This window comes from Microtus ochrogaster, chromosome X (genome assembly GCF_000317375.1).
Source record: "Microtus ochrogaster isolate Prairie Vole_2 chromosome X, MicOch1.0, whole genome shotgun sequence".
Classification (NCBI taxonomy): Eukaryota; Metazoa; Chordata; class Mammalia; order Rodentia; family Cricetidae; genus Microtus; species Microtus ochrogaster.
Genome location: NC_022026.1, coordinates 58,891,116 through 58,898,227, shown reverse-complemented (window position 1 = coordinate 58,898,227; position 7,112 = coordinate 58,891,116). Strand labels below are relative to the sequence as shown.

Here is a 7,112-nt window from a genome sequence, read left to right as displayed (position 1 = left end):
CGTGGGAGCGCACAGTGTCAGGAATACAATAGTGCTCCGCGCCTCCTCGGCCGCCGCCGCCCAGCAGCCTGCCCAGGGCTGAGGCCTGACGGGCCAGGCGGCCAGGGCGGAGGGCGGGAGCACAGCGCTAGGGGGCGGCCCCTGTGGCGGCTCGGGAGGCCCGGGCGGGAGGGCGGAGTGAGGAGGAGATTAGGGGGCAGGTGCGAGGGAGGGAAGAGAAGAAAGCGGGCGGCTAGGGGGCGGTTACCACCCTAGCCGGACTCGCCCGGCACGTTGAGGGGCCCCTGAGTGCGGCAGGAAAGGAGCGGAGCCCGAAGCGGCGCCGAAGGTAGGCGCTCCCGAGGGTCGCCGCGGTAGCGGCAGCGAGGTTGTGGGCGTAGTGCGGCTTTGGCGGCGGGAGTGGTGGCCTCGAGGAGTGGGACGAGCGTGGCGTGGAGCTAGGGGTCCCGGCCTCGCCGCGCTCGGGGGAGCTCCAGTTCCACGAAGCGGTTACCTCCGGTGTCCCCCGAGAGCCGTGGAGCGGAGAGCGTGTGTGGGCTGAGGTAAAGTGCCCAGTCGCCCCTCTGCTGGTGGCGCGCTGTGCCTGGTGGCTCGAGCTGGGGGGTGGGCGGGAGGGGGGGGCGGACACGGACACGCGAGCTCGGCTGCAGCCTCCGGGCCACCTCGGAAGGCATTGAGCGCCATAACTGTGGCGGCCGTTCCCTTCAGAGTCCCCTCCCGGCGCCCCTTGCCGTGCCTGTGCTGTGCTCTCGGGACTCGTGGGGGCCAGACCTCGGGGCTAGAGGGCATGCTCTTTCTGCCGCCTGCAGCTGCCCAGTCCTAGCAGCGAGAGGGCGCACCCTGGCTGTGTGAGCCTTGCCGAGCGGGAAGACACCGAGTGTCTGGAGCGGGGAAGACCAGCAGTGCAGGGAGCAACCAGGCACCCTGAGAGCCCAAATGCCAAGCTAGCGGGAGCGCGGGCGCCCTGCCGGCTGGCGGACGGCGAACTTTCCTTTCTCCCGTCATTGTTACGACCCTGTGAGTGTTCGCAGCAGCCTAGCACCCTGCGGTCCTGGGGTTGGGAAAATCGCCAATTACGGGGAGGTTTTTCTGCCACCGGGCATGGTACAGTTGTTAACTTTTTTCCAACTCTCCAGTTCGTTTTTTACTACCTCCTCTGAGGGGTCCACATTTATTTGTTTGTTTGTTTAATCTTCCCATCTTTTCCCCCTGCGTTTCGGAGCAGAACCTTGGCTTTGGTGGAGACTGGCAACCTGCGTTCATTATTTGTCAGAAAGAAAGTGGAGTGGGCATCTCAAGTGAGTGTACTTAATGGTAGTACGTGAAGACTGTGCAGCCCTAGGACTGGTCGCTTGTAGGGATTTGGCAAAAAACTTGTTTGGCTGCTCCATTGGCCTAGGGTACAAGGAAATACATGTCCTGAGATGTGTGTCGACCCTCACCCACCTTGTGAAGTTGAGGATGAGACCCCCACCCTCTGTCCTCCACAGATGGTATAAGAAATCAAAACCTTAGTGACAGTGATTCCAGTGACCTAGAGGGAAAAGAGACCTCATTCCCTGCATTCAGTCAGATAAAGATAGCTGCTACTCTCTAAACTCGGAAAAGTCATGAAAAAACTAGGTAAAAACTGGTTACACCACATCGTTGCCTAGTTCGTGCTAACCAGAATCCACTTTCCCAGTGTACTTCTTAAATACCTTGCCTGCAGCCACTTCTTGTCTGCCCTGGGGGTTGGAGAATGGGGGTGGGGAAAAGAGCAGAGTCCAGTTGAAACAAAGCATTATGTTCTTTTTGTTTAGTATTTCTATAACATATGTAATGGTGGGAACATAGAGTCTTTCCTTTGTACCCTTTGAATAGTGTAGTTCTTACACATTATATGATGACTCTGGATAAGTACAAGCATATTTTTCTGTTTAACATTAAGAGTATCCGTCCTACTTCCATAATTTTCATTTTCTTTTCAATTTAAGGTGAGCTCTGAGTTTAAATACTTGAATTATTAGAGGATAAATTCTCACTTCAAGGATTACAGAAGTTGGAGGAATGTTGTTTATATTAAGTTGGGGAGTGCACAGTTCATATTAAATTCCCAACATTGGGTACCATCATTGCCACCTTTCTTTCACTTGTGTCCTCTGTACACTTCTGTTCACTAGAGAAGAGCTCTTATTCCAATACTGTCACCTTAAAAGAGTTTCTCACATTTTTTAGCCAGTTAGTTCTGGAATAATATAGGTTACAGTGTTCTAATTCCAGAATCCATACTTAGTTTTCTCTTTATTGAATCAGACCATGGCAGTGTGGTATATGATTCTTGTCCAAAGTGAAGGAGCCAGGAATGACTTGTGAACCACTTTCTGGCTTATAGAGGAGAGTCCCAGGACCATCACAAGACACATGAAGTAAAGTACAAGAATGTCAGATTTAGTATGGCCATCTACTTTAATAATGCTTGCCTTTCCTCTCTGTTGTGTTCTACCAACCATAGCAAATGTTCTCTAAGCTATACAAAGCCATCTCTTCTTTTTTACTTTGACGTCTAAATGAAACTAATCACATATTTTGGTGGTGGTGAGGAAATCAGAAGACATCAGGTGTTTGTGTAGATGTGACATTAGAGATAGGAATGCAGAGAGAGAGGCTAAAATGAGGTTGAATATTATCATGGGACATAATGTTCCTACCTCTCCATGGAGCTTATAAAAAGTAGGAACTGAAGAAGATAGAATTGATAGTCTGACTTATATTAAGAAAATCTCTCATTGGGATAATTTACTGTGATCTTTGCTTGCCTCACTTTTTTAGGTGAGAGGTGGGTGTTGGGTGATACCCATCTGGCGCTATGCTAACCATAATTTTTGGTGTTGAAAATTGAACCCAGAGTCTTGCACATACTCAGCAAACATTCTACTACTGAGCTACCTACCCCTTACCCTGATACCCTTATAAAGTGGGGACATTTGGCTCATTCATAAGTTATATTGTTCTGGTTACTGTGGATGAGAAAGCTAAAGCATTCTCAGCTTTATAAAGGTTTTCAGGGTGGGGAGAATCTAGGATGGGTGGTTTAGAAGTGCTGAATGAATAAGAAGATGCTAGCAGGTGATCATTATAGATCAAGTAACTACTGCTTTAAATTTTCTGGTTTTGTGACTCCCCATGGTTATTGTTTTGTCCTTTCTGTAGGGCTATCCATAGATAACAGAAGCAAGGATCCTACAATCAAAAGTGCTTCTGTGCTTAGTCTTTGGAAAAAGCTTACGTGATCTAATCTTCCAGACTTGGGAAAGGAAAGGTAAGAACTCAAAATGCTGTTTTTCTGAATATGAGGGCATGTCCTTGTGGGTACTGGGGGGTTCTGATATGCCCTGAAGAAAAATTTTTCCACTCCAACTCATAAGCCACGGCTATGCCCCACTACCCATAAAGGTCATTTTCTTATGATACCTGCTGATAGGCCAAAAAAAAAAAAAAACAAAAACTCACAAACCTAAGCTAGTGTCGCTTTTTTGTTAGTTTGAGACAGGGCTTACTGTGTAGCCCAGACTGGCTTTCCTACTCATGATCCTCCTGCCTCAGCCTCCTGAGTGCTGGGATTATAAAGTATGGGCTACTATGGTTGGCTAGAATGTTGTTTTTGGACTAGCTAACAAGAAAATGTGATATCAGCTTGATTTATACACTGAACCCTTTGTGCTGAAATCTCCTGAGAAACTTGGTGGTATTATTCCTTTTTAGATTTTGAAAACTTAGTTTTTGATAAAATATTATAATTTTAAAAATGTTGCAAGATTGGTACAAAAACTCACTGTATTCCCTTTATCCAAGGTCACTAGTTATCAGCCATTTGCCTTCATTTGCTCTTTCTGTTTCTTTTTACAAATCATTTGAGGTAACCACTGAAAGAGTGGTACTTGTCAAGGCCATCGTGTCGTGAAGAGTGTCTCAGATGCAAGCATTGGTATAGCAGAACATTGGTGGTGGGCCAGGGCCCCAGAGGTAAAGTCTCACTGTAGCTACCAAGTTTAATCTCTGATACTAGATAGAGAAATCATGACCAATGGTAAAAGGATTTAAGATATCCTCTCCCTTTCACTGTTCTTGTTGTGTGTTTCCCTATGTCAAATTTTAGTACTATGAAAACTCTCAACTTTGTAGTCATTAATATAATTTCCACTTAATTCATTCAGCAAACATAGTGTTTTCTATTTGCTAGAGCTATAAAGGGAGAAATATACTCATCCCCTTAAGTAAGAGCTTAATGTCCAGTGGAAAGAATTTGAGGAATCTTTTCAGCAGTTAGGAGGAGGAATGTTCTGCTGATGGGAACAGAGGCCTGGTTAAGGATCTAAAGAGTAGATAATAGATATCTGGGAGTCACTTAACAGTATGTTAACTGTACATATCCATCTTTAAGGCCTTCTGCTCTTAGATGACAAAGTCCATGAGTTAGGGAATCCTTTGATGTCATATATCCACTACAGGCAATGGAATCAGGCAAACTTGGACTCATATTCTGCTCTTCCACTTGATCTTGGCTAGTTTACTTCTCTGTGCTTCAGTTTCTTCATGTGCCAAATCATATCTTTGAGGATGGTGGTGAGAATTTGGTTGAAGTAATATTTGCTCTGTAACCTTTTATTTCATCTTCCCTTACTCCCTAAAATGCTGTTTGTTGTAAATAACGTTTAAAGTGTTAGGTATTAAAGGTAGGATCCAAGGGACTATTTTTTTTCAACAGATAATGTCTGACTACTAGTTCTAGGAAAGACAATGGCGATTACCTTATGGAATAATAAAAATAATAGCAACAGAGATTTGGTAACAATTTTCTTTATGTTGAGCACTGGATAGCTCTCTGAGCAGAGCATATCTCTCAGACATGTGAATCTTAAAATGGTGAAACAGAGCCAACTTGCACAAGGTCACACAGCAAGAAAAAGATAGAATTAATTTTTCTGTGACTGAAACCAGTGGAGTGCCCTTGGAGCCTCAAGAATGAATAATAATAAATAAGGTAGAGAGAAGAGGTTGCCAGGCAGAGGAAATAGCAGTTGTTGTGACAGCGTTGAAGTGGGAAAGAGGAATAAAGGATTCACACAGGTTTGGTTGGATCTGGGAAAAAAGGTAAGCAGAAAATCGACAGGCTTTGTGGAATTTCATTAAAGAGCTTGTGCTTTATTTCAAAGATAGGCAGATGCTTCTTAAAGGTATTAAACTTTTCCTAAATGGCATGTGTGTGTACTTCAGAAAAGTATCCAATGGAGCCTAAAAGAACTTTAAGTCATTTCCTCAGTGTTCCACCTTTCATTCCAACAGAGGTGATGTTTCTGTATAAACTTCCACCAAAATGTTGATAGATGACTTTTACTATCTTCTGTGAGTATTGGTAAGAGATGCCATAATGCTAGAAGATGCCACTTAAGAATGCTGGTAGAAAAGGGTTTTTTTGTTTTTTTGGTTTTTTTTTTTTTAGATTTATTTATTATGTATACAACTTTCCGCCTCCATGTATACCCACACGCCAGAGGAGGGCACCAGACCTCATTACAGATGGTTTGGAGCCACCATGTGGTTGCTGGGAATTGAACTCAGGACCTCTGGAAGAGCAGTCAGTGCTCTTAACCACTGAGCCATCTCTCCAACCCCAGAAAAAGGTTTAATTAGGTTCATATCTCTTGCATTTAAGGCTTCATTAAGGGAAATTGTTCAGTTTTCATTAAGCCTGCAAAATAGATAAACAGTTGGAATTAAGAGAAAAAGTAATTTCTGGAATTCTGGATTTATCATTACAAGTAGAACTGTTGAGTGTAAGGCTTTGTTTTAAATATATCATAATTAGATACTTCTGTGACTAAATGGAAATTTGTCATTTTTTTAATTTTGTGTGTGTGCCATCTGTGATGGCAGACAGCACATTTGTGAGACTTTGGAAGACTGAAACATTTTTTCTATAATATTTTTTCATATTTTCATTCAGGTGGTGGAAGTTTTTATATTTGAAACTTTATGTATAGCGTAAACCTCTTCCCCTTACTGTATGTGTTGGATCACATACTTTTAAGTAGCCTGTTCTAGTTAGATTTTAGGAATAAGAGAAAGTGCTTAGTTAGTGGCTTGATGATTTAGGGTGGCCTTGCATAGACAACTAGTGTTTGGTAGGAGACCCTAAGCTTGGATGGGTCATCACTCCATGTGATGGTCTCGTCTAGGTGGCTAGTCTGGACTTATTAGTGTAGTAGTCTCCGAGTCCCAAAAGAGAGAAGCAAGTAAAAGCAAGCACCAGCCAGTACACAGTACTTTTTTCAAGTGTCTGCTCCTGTCACATTTGCTGTTATTACATTGCTAAATCACAAGAGTGCTTTTGTGACCAAGTCCAGATACATTGTGGGAGACCATTCAAAAAGTGGATATAAGGAACTGTGAACAAATTGGGAACCTTTACAGCAATTATACATAATTGGTAATGAGTGAAAAGCTAGAGGGGAGGCAGTGTGGTTTTGGAAGGAGATATGCACACAAATGGGTCAATTGCTCTCTCATCTTAAACAACTATTATCAAAGGAACTCCTGGGTTTCCTCAGCACCCATTCAAGTTTTATCACAAAATTCTTGTGTATTATGTTTTGTAGTTATGAAAAAATACTAGGGAATCCACCACCATGCAATGAGAGGGACATTGGCAATTTTGCCCTTAGCTCCTCGCCCTTTTCAAAATAATTTTTACCTAAAAGAAGAAATGCTTATTTGGGCATTATAATAAGGGCAAAGGATTCTTTGTAACTATGTTTTATTTATTCAAATTTTGAAGTATCCCTGTGGTAGCAGTGAAGAATCCAGTATCATATTGTGGAGTGGTCAAGATCCACCAGTGTGAAGCATCAGGCTTTGACCTTTGTTCTGGAAGACGATCTCAAAGGTAACATTCTTTACATAACATAGATTTTTTTTCAACAACTTGCAGGATGAAATTCATTATATAAAAATATAATGGTCTTTAGAAACATGGGGAACTGCCGGGCGGTGGTGGCGCACGCCTTTAATCCCAGCACTCGGGAGGCAGAGGCAGGCGGATCTCTGTGAGTTTGAGACCAGCCTGGTCTACA

At 43.5% G+C, this 7,112-nt stretch overlaps 1 protein-coding gene across 1 annotated transcript in view; it reads left to right on the top strand.

Annotated features, from left to right (window-relative positions):
- The first annotated feature begins 173 nt into the window (after positions 1 to 173).
- The window catches only part of Jade3 (jade family PHD finger 3), a 104,805-nt gene continuing 97,866 nt past the window's right edge, over positions 174 to 7,112 (top strand). Inside the window, exons 1-6 of the mRNA XM_026784919.1 lie at positions 174 to 542; positions 810 to 1,017; positions 1,226 to 1,298; positions 3,193 to 3,301; positions 3,899 to 4,005; positions 6,818 to 6,925. The gene's annotated coding sequence lies outside the window, so the exon portion shown is untranslated. The remainder of the gene's footprint in view (positions 543 to 809; positions 1,018 to 1,225; positions 1,299 to 3,192; positions 3,302 to 3,898; positions 4,006 to 6,817; positions 6,926 to 7,112) is intronic.